The 13,703-nt window shown below is 42.4% G+C and overlaps 1 non-coding gene across 1 annotated transcript; it reads left to right on the top strand.

The window, feature by feature from the left end:
- The first annotated feature begins 2,672 nt into the window (after positions 1-2,672).
- Positions 2,673-2,778, top strand: LOC148580447 (small nucleolar RNA R71). The gene has a single exon (XR_015895746.1). It is a non-coding gene; the product is annotated as a small nucleolar RNA R71 (small nucleolar RNA).
- Positions 2,779-13,703: the final 10,925 nt, after the last annotated feature.

Raw genomic sequence — 13,703 nt, 5'->3', positions numbered from 1 at the left:
GTTAGAAAGCTCTAAATGTCAGCTTTCTAACCCACTTGAAATTACCTCAATTGGACATTTACAACTCAAGTTATGCTCCTTTGAAGAGGACAAGGTCGCTGGCTTTGGTGTGCAGCGTTTGAGGCGACGTTTGCCTCAAACGTGGTCGAAAATGCCAGATTTTGGAGACTCAAACACATTGTCCACCCCATACTATTATACATTGTTGGAAAGCCCTGAATGTCACTTTCCAATGCCGTTGGAAGCGCATCATTTGGAGTTCCACAGCTCGAGTTATACTCCGTCGAAGGTGTAGAGGTCAGTTGGCCTCACTGCAAGTTGCCACCATGTTCGTTTATGCACATTTCGGGGCAGTTTTCTCCCTCAATTTTAGTGTCCACCATGCAGTGTCATATATGCTTGGAAAGCTCTCGATTCCTACTTTCCATTGCTTTTTGAATCACCTCATTTGGAGCTCTGTAGCTCAAGTTATTCTTGTTGGAAGTATACCCCTTCAGGCTGTTGTGGTGTGTGGCGCCAACGTTTGCCAAAAAGCTTGAGGCAAACGTTGGCGCAAGCTTTATCCTCCAGGGTGTTTGTTTTGTGGTGCCAACGTTTGCCAAAAAGTTTGAGGCAAACGTTGGCTCAAGCTTTTCTCCCAAAAGTTTGAGCCAAAGTTTGAGGCAAACTTTGGCTCAAGCTTTTTTCCTCTGGGATGTTTTCAACTCTTCTAAAAGTTTGAGCAAAAGTTTGAGGCAAACTTTGGCTCAAACTTTTTGTTCTCTCTTGCTCCTAGCCATTCCTTCTTCCTTCAACCTTCTTCAAAACTCTTTTCACCTATCATCAATCAATCAAAACAATCAAAGCTATGCCCCAAATCATAAGATTGTGTTTCTTTCATAATATATGACAATTATAGCACAAAATCTCATGAAAGTGCATTAATTCATCCATGGTTGATTGAATCAAAGGAAACTTGGAAATCTACCCAATTGGCTTGCTTATGGCTTAAGAAAGTGCATAAAACCTATTGAAAACAAAGGAAAAAGTATAGAAAAACATGACATGGTGGCATGTCATCACAACACCAAACTTAAACCTTGCTTGTTTATGTTGTCTCAGCACCTGGAGAAGCTCCTCTTCTTGTTCCTTATTCAAACTTGAATTGATGATTACTGGGAATGTATTGTTATCACCCAAGTAGGCATACTTCAAGTTTATAAGCAGAGCTTTCAGGTCCAACTTTGGTGCCTCCACTTCCAATATCTTTGACTTGTCAGGCATGATTTGTTCTTCCATAGCCTCCAGTGGTTGCTCAACACATGAGACTTGTTGGTCTTGCTCTTAGGCGTCTTTACATGGTTCTTCCTCTAGGACTCCATGAACTATGGTTCTCCCAGGGTCTTTCAATTTCTAGGGGAGCTTCCTTTGTATTATAGCACTACATTCTTCAGTGAGTATTACAGTTTCTTTCTCACCCCAATTTCTCTTCCTTGTCATGAGTTCCTTCAAGAATTTAGCATAGAGCGGCATTTGCTCCAATACCTCAGCGAAGGGTATGTTAATCTGGAGCTTCTTGAAGATTTCCAGCAATCTTGAGAACTGGCTATCTTTCCCATCCTTCCTCAGCCTTTGTGGATAGGGTGCTTATGGCACATAAGGCTTTAGAACTTGCTTGGGTGAGGATGGTGCAGAGGCCTTTTCTTCATTCTTGATCTCAGGTTTCTTTGCAGCCTCTTCTTCTTGGTGGCTTTGACTTAGGGGTGCTTCTTCTACAACCTTTCCACTTCTTAGTGTTATGGCATGGCACTCCCCCCTTGGGTTAGCCATGGTGTCACTAGGAAAGGTGTGTATGGACATAGGTATTTGCTTAGACAAACTCCCTACTTGTGCCTCCAATTTTGAAATTGCAGCCCCTTGATTCTTGATGTTGGACCTGTACTCTTCATCGTTAGCATCTATCTTTTTGTTAGCTTGCAGCTGTCTCTCCAGAATGGTGGAGATAGTTCCGGTCAATTGTGTTGACAATTGAGCTATGGCTGCCTCCAATTTTGAGAAACTGCTGCTGGTTTCACATGGTTGCATGGTGGGGGTTGATGCATCTTGGTGATGGTTGTTATGTGTTTGCTGTGTAGGATGATATGATGTGTTTTGTGAGCTATGGTGGGGTTTGTTGTTGCTTGATTGGTGGTTAGAGTTATGGTTGTTGTGATGGTTAGTGTGGTATGGCTTGTGGTCTTGGTTTTCCCATCCAAAATTTTGATGATTCTTCCAACTTGGGTTGTATGTCTTAGAGTTTGGATCATATGGTGGTCTAGATGAGTTGTTCACATAATTTGCTTGCTCCCATTCACTTTGAGCTTCTGGTGCATCTTCTTCTTGAGGTGGTGCTTGAGCTTGGACAACTGAGACTTGGCTTGCCTCCACTTTCTTTGTTAAGGCTGCTAGTTGTGCTGCAATTGCCTTGTTTTGTGCTAATAAGACATCCATAGAGTTGAGTTCCAGCACTCCTCTCTTTTGAGTTCTTTCTGAAGCATAGAAGTACTCATTTTCGGCCACTGTCTCAATAACATCTATAGCTTCTTCAATAGTTTTCTTCTTGTTGAGTGAACCTCCTGAAGAGTGGTCCACAACCTTCTTTGCTTCGTATGACAGCCCTTCATAAAAGATGTGTAGTTGAACCCACTCATTGAACATATCCGGAGGGCATTTCCTTGTCAAGTCTTTGAACCTCTCCCAGGCCTCATAGAGTGTTTCACCATCTTGCTTCCTGAAGGTTTACACCTCATTTCTCAATCTATTGACTCTCTGTGGTGGGTAGAATCTTGCTAGAAATTTGTTCACAACTTCCTCCCATGTGGTCAAGCTCTCCTTGGGGAATGCCTCCAACCACTTTGCTGCCTTATCTCTGAGTGAGAAAAGGAACAAGAGTAGCTTGTAGGTGTCGGGGTGTACACCATTGGACTTTACAGTGTCGCATATCCTCAAGAATGCAGTGAGATGTTGGTTTGGGTCCTCTTGAGCACCCTCTCCATATGAACAATTATTCTGGACAAGTGTGGTGAGTTGAGGTTTCAACTCCAAGTTGTTAGCACGGATTGTTGGCTTTAGAATGCTGCTGCCGCAGTTTCCTGGATTTGGGTTGATATAGGAGCCTAAAACTCTCCTCTCTTGCCCAACATGATTGCCAGCTTCCTCTCTAACATGGTTATGCACTTCTTCTTCCATGGTGGCTTCTAGATCTTCCTCCACTACTTCCTCTCCAACTATGCCTTTGCCTCTTGCTTCCCTCCTTAATCGAAGGAAGGTCTTCTCAGGTTATCTATCGAAGGAATATGAAGTTTCTCCCCTTCTATACTTGTCATACATTCAACAAACAACCAGCAGGTGAAGTAAAAGCTCTTGTTAAGATTAGTGGTTAGCTTGGTTGATGCAATTAGTCAAACAGTTAATTTGGCAGTACGAAAACTAAAAATATGAACAATAAGCAACTAAAATGATCAAAGTTAAAATAAAATAGAATACAAAGAAAAATAAAATAAAAACTAAAAAGGTAATAATAAGGAAATGAAAATTGCTTAATCTAGCTCCCCAATTAATTTAGTAATTGTCAAATTCAAACTAATTCCCGGCAACGGCACCATAAAACTTGATGGACCGGAATTCACACCCCACAAAATTTTGATTATGAATCCGTTCTTTTGGCAAGCGCACCAAAATTATTGTCAAGTAATAACCCACTAGGAGTGGGATCGTATCCACAGAGATTGGTAGGTTTGAGCAATGTTAATTAATTGGTGAATTAGTTAAGCTGAGCAAGAGAAAGTATGATTGCAGAAATTACGAACAGGCAAGAAGGTAATTGGCTCAAAAGTAAAGAAAAGAAATAAAGTGCATAAAGAAAATGGCGAGAAAGTAAAGTGCAGAATTATAAATGACTTAATTGTAAATGGGAGTTGGATTGACAGAATTATAAAGAAAGCTATAAAGAAAGTGGAAGATACGAATAGGGGGATTCATTGAGATCAGGAGATGTTGTCTCTTTGGATTAAATCCAGCTCATATCCTCTTCAATCAGGCAACTCATTGACTTCTTGGCAATCATGATTGATTGAGCCCCAATCTCTTAGTGACTCAATCTCTCAGATCTTGATCGATAGCCAATTCCTTGGTCTAATTGCTCATGAAGAGAGATATGCTTGGTCCCTTATTATACCACACATCATCATAGGTCCAAGAAGATGGAGGATTATATGTCACCATATCCAAACACCAAAACCCAGATCCTACTCAAGTGTGAGAAGGAATTTCCAGCTTGGTTTCATGTTTCCTCTTCCAAGGTTCCCATGAAACCCATTTTGTATTCAACCCCTTTTCCAAGGTGATTGAATACTAACATTAAAAAGAAATTCATTCTAGAAAATCAAAGAGAAGATGAAGAGAAGAAGAAATTCACTATCATTAATCCATCAAGTACAACAGAGCTCCCTTTCTCAATGAGAGGGAATTTAGCTACTCATAGCTCAAAGAAAAGTAAAAGATGGAAAAGTGAATCTAACTATGCTTCCATTAATAGCTCAATAGCTTAACCCCCTTTTCCAGTACTTTCAGGGGTTATTTATACTACTCTTAGCACTAGAAATAAAGAAAATACAAAAGTAAAAAGAAAATTACAATTTGGAGGGAAAAGAAGCTCAATAAACGTGATCTCCCAGCTGGCGTGTGGCTGGCGCTTCAGTGGCGTGCCACGCCTCACTCTGATTCTGGCTTGGCGTGCCACGCCCAGCTCTTCAAGTGGCACACCTTCCTTCATTAGCAACCCTGGCGTGCCACGCCTTCGAGCCCAAGTTGCACGCCCATGCCTTCTCCCTCTTCTTCTTGCTTCTGGAAAATGGAACTAGCGTGGCACGTCCAAGGGTTGGCGTGCCACTCCCATCTTTTTGCCTTGGTTCCAATAGCTGGCGTGCCACGCTCAGCATTCAAGTGGCACGCCCAAGTGACAATCTTGAGCTGGCGTGCTATGCCTTCGACACTAAATGGTACGCCGAGCCTTTGTTTTGGCCTTCTTGTACATTGGCGTGCCACGCCTAGATGCTCAAGTGGCACGCCCAAGTAAGGGTGGAAGCTTGGCGTGCCACGCCTTCGATCTCAAGTGGCACACCAGGCCTTTTTAGCTTTCATCCTCTTCTCTGGAATCTTGTAGTAGCGTGCCACGCCATGCTGCTCAAGTGGCACGCCCATTCATTTGTGGTCTTTTTAAGCTTGGCGTGGCACGCTTGGATCCTCAAGTGGCACGCCCAAGTGACTTTTGAAGCTGGCGTGCCACGCCTTCGATACCAAGTAGCACGCCCATGACTCAAGTGGTGGGTTAAGGGTGCCACGCCCAGTCTGGCGTGCCACGCCCCTTTAGTGGCCTTCATTGTTGCTCTCTGAAAATTTGTACTGGCGTTTTCTCCAAGTGGCAGGCCAGTTTCACACGTCCAGCTTGTTTTGTTGTTTTCTTCCCTTTTTTGAAGTCTTTTTCACCTGAAATTTAGTACAAACTCATTTCAAAGTAATGTACTATAATGTTCATCAAATAATGCATGAATTGCTATGATCAATTGAGATTATGCTCTTTTATGGTCCTTTTTATGCAAGAAAAGGGTAGATGATGCAAGTCATCCAAGGACCCATCTACATAAAGGCTCCACTTTGTGGAGGTGCCCGGGGTGTCAGTATGCTCTGTGATGAAGTCGGCCAGGTACTGGGATTTAATAGCTGTCCGAGCTTCATACTTGATGTCAAATTCGGACAACTCGACTGCCCATTGTAGGATTCTTCCAGCTAAGTCTGTTTTCTATAAGATCTCCTTTATGGGTTGGTTGGTCCGTACTCTGATGGTGTGAACGTGAAAGTATGGGCAGAGTCGTCGGGAAGTGAGTATGAGTGCGTAGGCGAACTTTTGTATCTTTTGATAGTTTAATTCTGCCCCTTGTAAAGCCTTACTGATGAAGTAGATAGGTTGTTGCCCACTTTCGTCCTCTCTGACCAACGCTGAGGCTATTGCCCGACTCCCTATGGCGAGGTATAGTATGAGCTCCTCGCCTTCCCGAGGTGGAGTAAGGACAGGTGGTTGACCCATAAATTTCTTGAAATCTTGGAAGGCTTGTTCGCATTCTGGGGGTCCATTCAAGCCTCTTTCCCTTCCTTAATGTTGCATAGAAAGGGAGAGATCTTAAGGCTGATCCAGCTAGGAACCTAGACAGAGCCGCTAGTCTTCCATTGAGCTGCTGGACCTCTTTGACGTAGGTCGGACTTTTCATGTGAAGTATGGCGTGGTACTTATCTGGGTTTGTTTTGATTCCTCTTTGGGTGAGCATAAAGCCCAGGAATTTGCCAGCTTCTACCGCAAAGGTACACTTTGGGGGGGTTAAGTCGCATGCCATGTTTTCTTATGGTGTCGAACACTTTAGTGAGGTCGGGCAACAATAATTCCTCACTTTGTGTTTTTACCAGCATGTCGTCTACATAAACCTCCATTAGCTTTGCAATGTGATCAGCGAAGACTTTGTTCATCAGTCTTTGGTAGGTAGCCCCTGCGTTCTTAAGTTCGAAGGGAATAACTATATAGCAATAATTTACTTTTGGGGTTAAGAATGATGTCTTCTCTTGGTCGGGTTGATATATTGGGATCTGGTTGTATCCCGAGTAAGCATCCATGAAGGAGAGGTATTGATAGCCCGATGAAGCGACGACTAGTGTGTCGATGTTCGGGAGTGGGTAGGGATCTTTTGGGCAGGCTTTGTTAAGGTCGGTGTAATCGGTGCACATCTGTCACTTTTCGTTTGACTTTTTGACCAGCACCACATTGGCTAGCCATAGTGGGTATTTTACCTTTCTTATGAACCCTGCTTCCAGCAAAGCCTGTACCTGTTCCTCTACAGCTTGCGACCTGTCTGGGCCGAGCTTCTTGCGTTTTTGTTGTATTGGCTGAGACCCTGGGTATACGGCTAACTTGTGGCACATTAGTTCGGGATCAATTCCAAGCATGTCAGCGGCCTTCCATGCAAAAAAGTCGGAATTATCTCTTAGGAGTTTTATTAACAATTCCTTTAAGTCTTCTCTCAGATTTGCTCCTATATTTATTGTTTTGTTTGGATCATCTCCAATTTGAACTTCTTGAGTCTCACCTTCTGGCTGTGGGCGGAGTTCTTCGCGAGCTCAAATTCTCCCGAGTTCTATAGTATTAGTTTCTTTTCTTCTGGGATCTCCTTTAAGGTTTAGACTTTCGTTGTAACAGTTTCGTGCGAGTTTCTGGTCTCCTTTTATGGTAGCGAACCCTTCTGGAGTGGGGAACTTCATGCATAGGTGTGGTGTGGAGACCACGGCGGCGAGTTGGTTTAATGTAGTCCGACTTATCAATGTGTTGTAGGCCGAGCTCACGTCGACTACAATATAGTTTATGCTCAACGTCCTGGACTGAGTTCCTTTCCCAAAGGTTGTATGCAGGGAGATGTATCCTAGTGGTTGAATCGGAGTATCTCTGAGTCCGAACAAGCTATTCGGATACGCTCTGAGCTCTTTATCTTGCAATCCGAGCTTGTGGAAGGTGGATTTGAACAAGATATTCGTGGAGCTTCCCTAGTCAATTAATGTTCGGTGGAGGTTAGCATTGGCAAGTATTATAGGATGATGCCCACATAGTCTTCTTGAGTGAAGGTGATGTTGGGGAGGTCGATTAACCTGTCTTCTCCTCCAACATGACACACCTTTTTAAGCTGTCTTTTGCGTGATGACTTAGAGATCCCTCCTCCTGCGAATCCTCCATTGATCATGTGGACATGCCTTTCCGGGGTGCGATTGGGACATTCAGCTCGTCCGACCTCGTCATCCCTTCTTCTTTTTCTTGGCTCATTTGCTTTATTGGCTAGTGTTCCGAGGGTTACCTGAAACTGAAGGTCGATCTCGGATGAGATCTGCTGTTGTGGCCGAAGCTGTCGTTTCCGACTTGTTGGATCTGGTGGTGTTGTTGATCCTTGATCACCGGAGGGTGGTGGTACCTACAAGAGACTCCGATGCTTAAGTTAGCACGTGCTTTAGGCAGGTTTTTTGTGTAGAATCAGAGTATGAATTATACCTGGGTGCTACAGTGTATTTATAATAGTGTGGAGTGACCTCCCTTTGAGATAAGTTAGTTATCTTTATCTTATCTTTTAGGGAAACCGCCTTATCTTTCTAGGCTTTACCGCCTTTAGAATGGGCTGCGTTCCTTCGTTTAGGCCTACTTGGGCCTCTATGGTGATTTGGCTGAACTCTTTTAGGACAGATCGGGGGCGACCCAAGCTGAAGAGGTCGGTCGTTCTTGTCTTCAATCAGCCCGGGTCGCATAGCTCAACCCAAGGTATGAACAGTGCCACTGCTCGAGTTCGATCTTTCCCTTGAGGTCATGTCTTTAGACTTCGACCCTTTGAGGAAGTCGTGCTCGAGCATTTTGCCTCTAGTCGATCTCCTATATAACTCCTGCTGGGATTCCTTGAATGCAAAACATTTTCTTTCTTTTTCTTTTTTAATTGAAGTGCGTGTTGTGCTTCCTTGGGAACGTGCGAGGGTTTAAAAGCTCATTAATTTCCCTTTGTCATTTCTTCTTTTCCCTTTTTTGTATTGTGGGTTTTTGGCCTTTATTGGATCATGCCTTGCTCTCTGCTTGAGCGAGGTGATCCTTTGGTGTTCGGGCTAACTTGTTCGACAACTTTTTAGTGTTCTTATAGAACTGGTGTACGGAAATCGTGATTCATACTTTTCACATCTCCGCACAACTAACCAGCAAGTGCATTGGATCGTCCAAGTAATAAACCTTACGTGAGTAAGGGTCGATCTCACGGAGATTGTCAGCTTGAAGCATGCTATGGTTATCCTTGTAAATCTCAGTCAGGTGGATTCAATTGGTTATGAGGTTTTGATAATTAAAATATAAATAAAACATAAAATAAAATAGAGATACTTATGTAATTCATTGGTGGGAAATTCATATAAGCGTTTGGAGATGCTTTGTTGCTTCTGAACCTCTGCTTTCCTATTGCCTTCTTCCAATCATGCGTGCTCCCTTCCATCGCAAGCTGTAGGATCTTCTCAGTGAAAATGGTCCTCTACTGTTTCTGCACGGCTAATCAATTGTCGGATTTCTCGTATCGGATGAAAAATACTAGGCACAGCTACCGCATGGCTAATCATCTGTCGGTTCCCACTAGCGTCGGAATAGGATCCATTGATCCTTTTACACACTGTCACTTGCGCCCAACATTCGCAAGTTTGAAGCTCTTTACAGTCATCCCTTCCCAGATCCTACTCAGAATACCACAGACAAGGTTTAGACTTTCTGGATCCCAGGAATGCTGCCAATTGTTCTAGCCTATACCACGAAGATACTAATGTCATGGACTCGGTCCGTGTATTAGATATCCAAGAGAATATACTCCAGCTTTCGTCCAATGACTACGTTGAACAACATGTAGACCGCTTTGTGGTTGTCAGGCACGCAGATCTTAGCTAAGCGAGTAACGAAGATTGGGTGATTGTCATGAGTCACCCTTTCATTCTGACTTAACTGAATTAAGTACGAGAGTATATCTTGGAGAAGAAGTAGGCGTGAATTGAATAGAAAACAGTAGTAATTGCATTAATTCATGAAGAACAGCAGAGCTCCACAATGGTCTAGGCATGGCCGTGAGGCCAGCGTCCAAAACAGGTACAATGGTCTATGATAGCGTTTGTTATTCAAAAAGATGGTCAAAAGACAATAAAAGATGTAAAATAAATCTCTAAAGGTAGTTTTCATACTAAACTAGTAACTAGGGTTTATAGAAAATGAGTAAGTAAGTGCAGATAGTGCAGAAATCCACTTCCGGGGCCCACTTGGTATGTGCTTAGGCTGAGAATTGAAGCATTTTCGTGCATAGGCTGTTCCTGGAGTTAAACGCCAGCTTTGGTGCCAGTTTGGGCGTTTAATTCCAATTCTGGTGCAGTTTGGGCGTTTTACGCCAAGATGTTTTAGGCTGGCTTTGGACGCTAGTTTGGGCCATCAAATATCGGGCAAAGTATGAACTATTATATATTATTGGAAAGTCCAGGATGTCTACATTCCAACGCAATTGAGAACGCGCTAATTGGGCTTCTGTAGCTCCAGAAAATCCATTTCGAATGCAGCAGGGTCAGAATCCAACAGCATCTGCAGTCCTTTTTCAGCCTCTGAATCAGATTTTTGCTCAGGTCCCTCAATTTCAGCCAGAAAATACCTGAAATCATAGAAAAACACACAAACTCGTAGTAAAGTCCAGAAATGTGTTTTTGAATAAAAAATAATAAAAATATAATAAAAAGTAACTAAAACATACTAAAAACTATGTAAAAACAATGCCAAAAAGGGTATAAATTATCCGCTCATCACAACACCAAACTTAAATTGTTTCTTGTCCCCAAGAAACTAAAAATAAAATAGGATAAAAATAAGAGAATATACAATGAATTCCAAACTTATCAATGAACTTAGTTCCAATTAGATGAGCGGGGCTAGTAGCCTTTTTGCTTCTGAACAGTTTTGGCATCTCACTTTATCCTTTGAAGTTCAGAATGATTGGCATCCATAGGAACTCAGAATTCAGATAGTGTTGTTGATTCTCTTAGTTCAGTATGTTGATTCTTGAACACAGCTACTTTATGAGTCTTGCCGTGACCCTAAGCCTTTTGTTTTCCAGTATTACCACCGGATACATAAATGCCACAGACACATAACTGGGTGAACCTTTTCAGATTGTGACTTACTTTGCTAGAGTCCCCAGTTAGAGGTGTTCAAAGCTCTTAAGCACACTTTTTTTTCTTTGGACCACGACTTTAACCGCTCAGTCTCAAGCTTTTCACTTGACACCTTCACGCCACAAGCACATGGTTAGGGACAACTTGATTTAGCCGCTTAGGCCAGGATTTTATTCCTTTGGGCCCTCCTATCCATTAATGCTCAAAGACTTGGATCCTTTTTACTCTTGCCTTTTGGTTTAAAGGGCTATTGGCTTTTTCTGCTTGCTTTTTCTTTTTCTTTTTTTCTTTATATTTTTTGCCACTTTTTTTTTCGCAAGCTTTTGTTTTTCACTGCTTTTTCTTGCTTCAAGAATCAATTTTATGATTTTTCAGATTATCAATAATATTTCTCAATTTTCATTATTCTTTCAAGAGCCAACAATTTTAACATTCATAAACAACAATATCAAAAATATGCACTGTTCAAGCATTCATTCAGAAAACAAAAAGTATGGCTACCACATCAAAATAATTAAACTAATTTCAAGATAGAATTCGAAATCATGTACTTCTTGTTCTTTTGCAAATAAAAACATTTTTCATTTAAGAAAAGTGAAGGATTCATAGGACATTCATAGCTTTAAGACATAGATACTTGAAACTAATGATCATGTAATAAAGACACAAACATATACAAAACATAAAGCATAATTTTTGAAAAACAGAAGAATAAGAACAAGGAAATTAAAGAACAGGTCCACCTTAGTGATGGCGGCTAGTTCTTCCTCTTGAAGATCTTATGGAGTGCTTGAGCTCCTCTATGTCTCTTCCTTGCCTTTGTTGCTCCTCCCTCATGGCTCTTTGGTCTTCTCTATTTTCATGGATAATGATGGAATGCTCTTGGTGCTCCATCCTTAGTTGTCCCATGTTGGAACTTAATTCTCCTAAGGAGGTGTTGATTTGCTCCCAATAATTTTGTGGAGAAAAATGCATCCCTTGAGGCATCTCAGGGATTTCTAGATGAGGAACTTCCTCACGCTCTTGTTGAGGTCCATGAGTGGGCTCTCTTATTTGCTCAATCCTTTTCTTAGTGATGGGCTTGTCTCCTTCAATGAGGATGTCTCCCTCTATGACAATTCCAGCTGAATTGCATAGGGTACATATGAGATGAGGGAAGGCTAACCTTGCCAAAGTAGAGGGCTTGTCTGCCACCTTGTAGAGTTCTAGGGATATGATCTCATGAACTTCTACTTCCTCTCCATTCATGATACTATGGATCATGATAGCCCGGTCTATTGTAACTTCAGACCGGTTGCTAGTAGGAATGATAGAGCGTTGGATGAACTCCAACCATCCCCTAGCCACGGGTTTGAGGTCAAGCCTTCTTAGTTGAACCGGCTTACCTCTTGAGTCTCGCTTCCATTGAGCTCCTTACACACAAATGTCCCTAAGGACTTGGTCCAACCTTTGATCAAAGATGACCCTTCTAGTGAAAGGGTGTGGATCTCCTTGCATCATTGGCAAGTTGAATGCCAACCTCACATTTTCCGAACTTAAATTCAAGTAATTCCCCCGAACCATTGTGAGCCAATTCTTTGGGTTCGGGTTCATACTTTGATCATGGTTCTTAGTGATCCATGCATTAGCATAGAACTCTTGAACCATTAAGATTCCGACTTGTTGAATGGGGTTGGTGAGAGCTTTCTAACCTCTTCTTTGAATCTCATGTCGGATCTCCGGATATTCACTCTTTTTGAGCAATTGCCTTCCCTTTCCTCTTTCTAGAGGTTTCTCCGGTCTTAGGTGCCATTAATGGTTATGAAAAAACAAAAAAAAGCTTAGCTTTTCCCACAGCAAATTTTGAATGGTTGCTCGTCCTCGAGCAAAAGAAGAAAGAAAGGAGTAGAAGAAGAAGAAATAGAGGAGATGGAGGGAGTAGTGGTTTCGGCCAAGGGGGTAGTAGTATGTATGATGTGTGAGATTGAAGGTTGTAAGGAGGGGTATTTATAGGGTAAGGGAGAGAGGGAATTCGGTCATGAGGGGGTGGGTTTGGGAGGGAAATGGTTTAAATTTGAATGGTGGGGTAGGCGGGGTTTATGATGGATGGATGTGAGTGGTGAAGAGAATATGGGGAAGAGGGTAAGATTTGATAGGTGAATGGTGTTTGGGGAAGAGGTATTGAGGTGATTGGTCAAGGGTATTTGGGGAAGAGTGTTATGGAAAGGTGTGAAGAGGATAGAAGAAAATGTGGGGTAGGTGGGGATCCTGTGGGGTCTACATATCCTGAGGTGTCAAGGAATTCTGCTCGCTGCACCATTCTGGCGTTCAAACACCCTGTGTATGCCAATTCTAGTGTTAAACGCCAGCTCTGCTACCTTTCCTGGCGTTTAACGCCAGCCAGATACCCTTTTCTGGCATTAAACACCAGTCTGTCTGGCATTTTTGGTGTTTAACGCCAGCCAGATACTAGACACCCCTTTCTAGCGATAAACGCCCAGAGTGCTGCGCATTCTGGCGTTTAACGCCCAGAATGCTGCCAGGCTGGGCGTTAAACGCCCATTCTGCTATCCTTAAATGCCAGTAAGCTTGTTCTCCAGGGTGTGCTATTTTTTATGCTGTTTTTCATTTTGCTTTAATTTTGCAGCTATTTTTATGACTTCACATGATCATCAACCTAAAAAAACATAAAATAACAATGAAAAATAAATAAATATAATTAAGTAACATTGGGTTGCCTTCCAATAAGCGCTTTTTTAATGTCAATAGCTTGACAGTGAGCTCTTAGAGAGCTTCACAGAGATTTAGAGCTTAATGGTGGCCTCCCAACACCAAACTTAAAGGTTGAGTGTGGGGGCTCTGTTTGACTCTGTATTGAGAGAAGCTTTTCATGCTTCCTCTCCATGGTTACAGAAGAAGATCCTTGAGCTTTAAACGCAAGGTAGTCCCCATTC

This window comes from Arachis ipaensis, chromosome B10 (assembly GCF_059453495.1).
Source record: "Arachis ipaensis isolate K30076 ecotype BB chromosome B10, ASM5945349v1, whole genome shotgun sequence".
Lineage (NCBI taxonomy): Eukaryota > Viridiplantae > Streptophyta > Magnoliopsida > Fabales > Fabaceae > Arachis > Arachis ipaensis.
The sequence above is the reverse complement of the archived record's forward strand: the minus strand, read 5'-3'. Positions and strand labels throughout refer to the sequence as shown.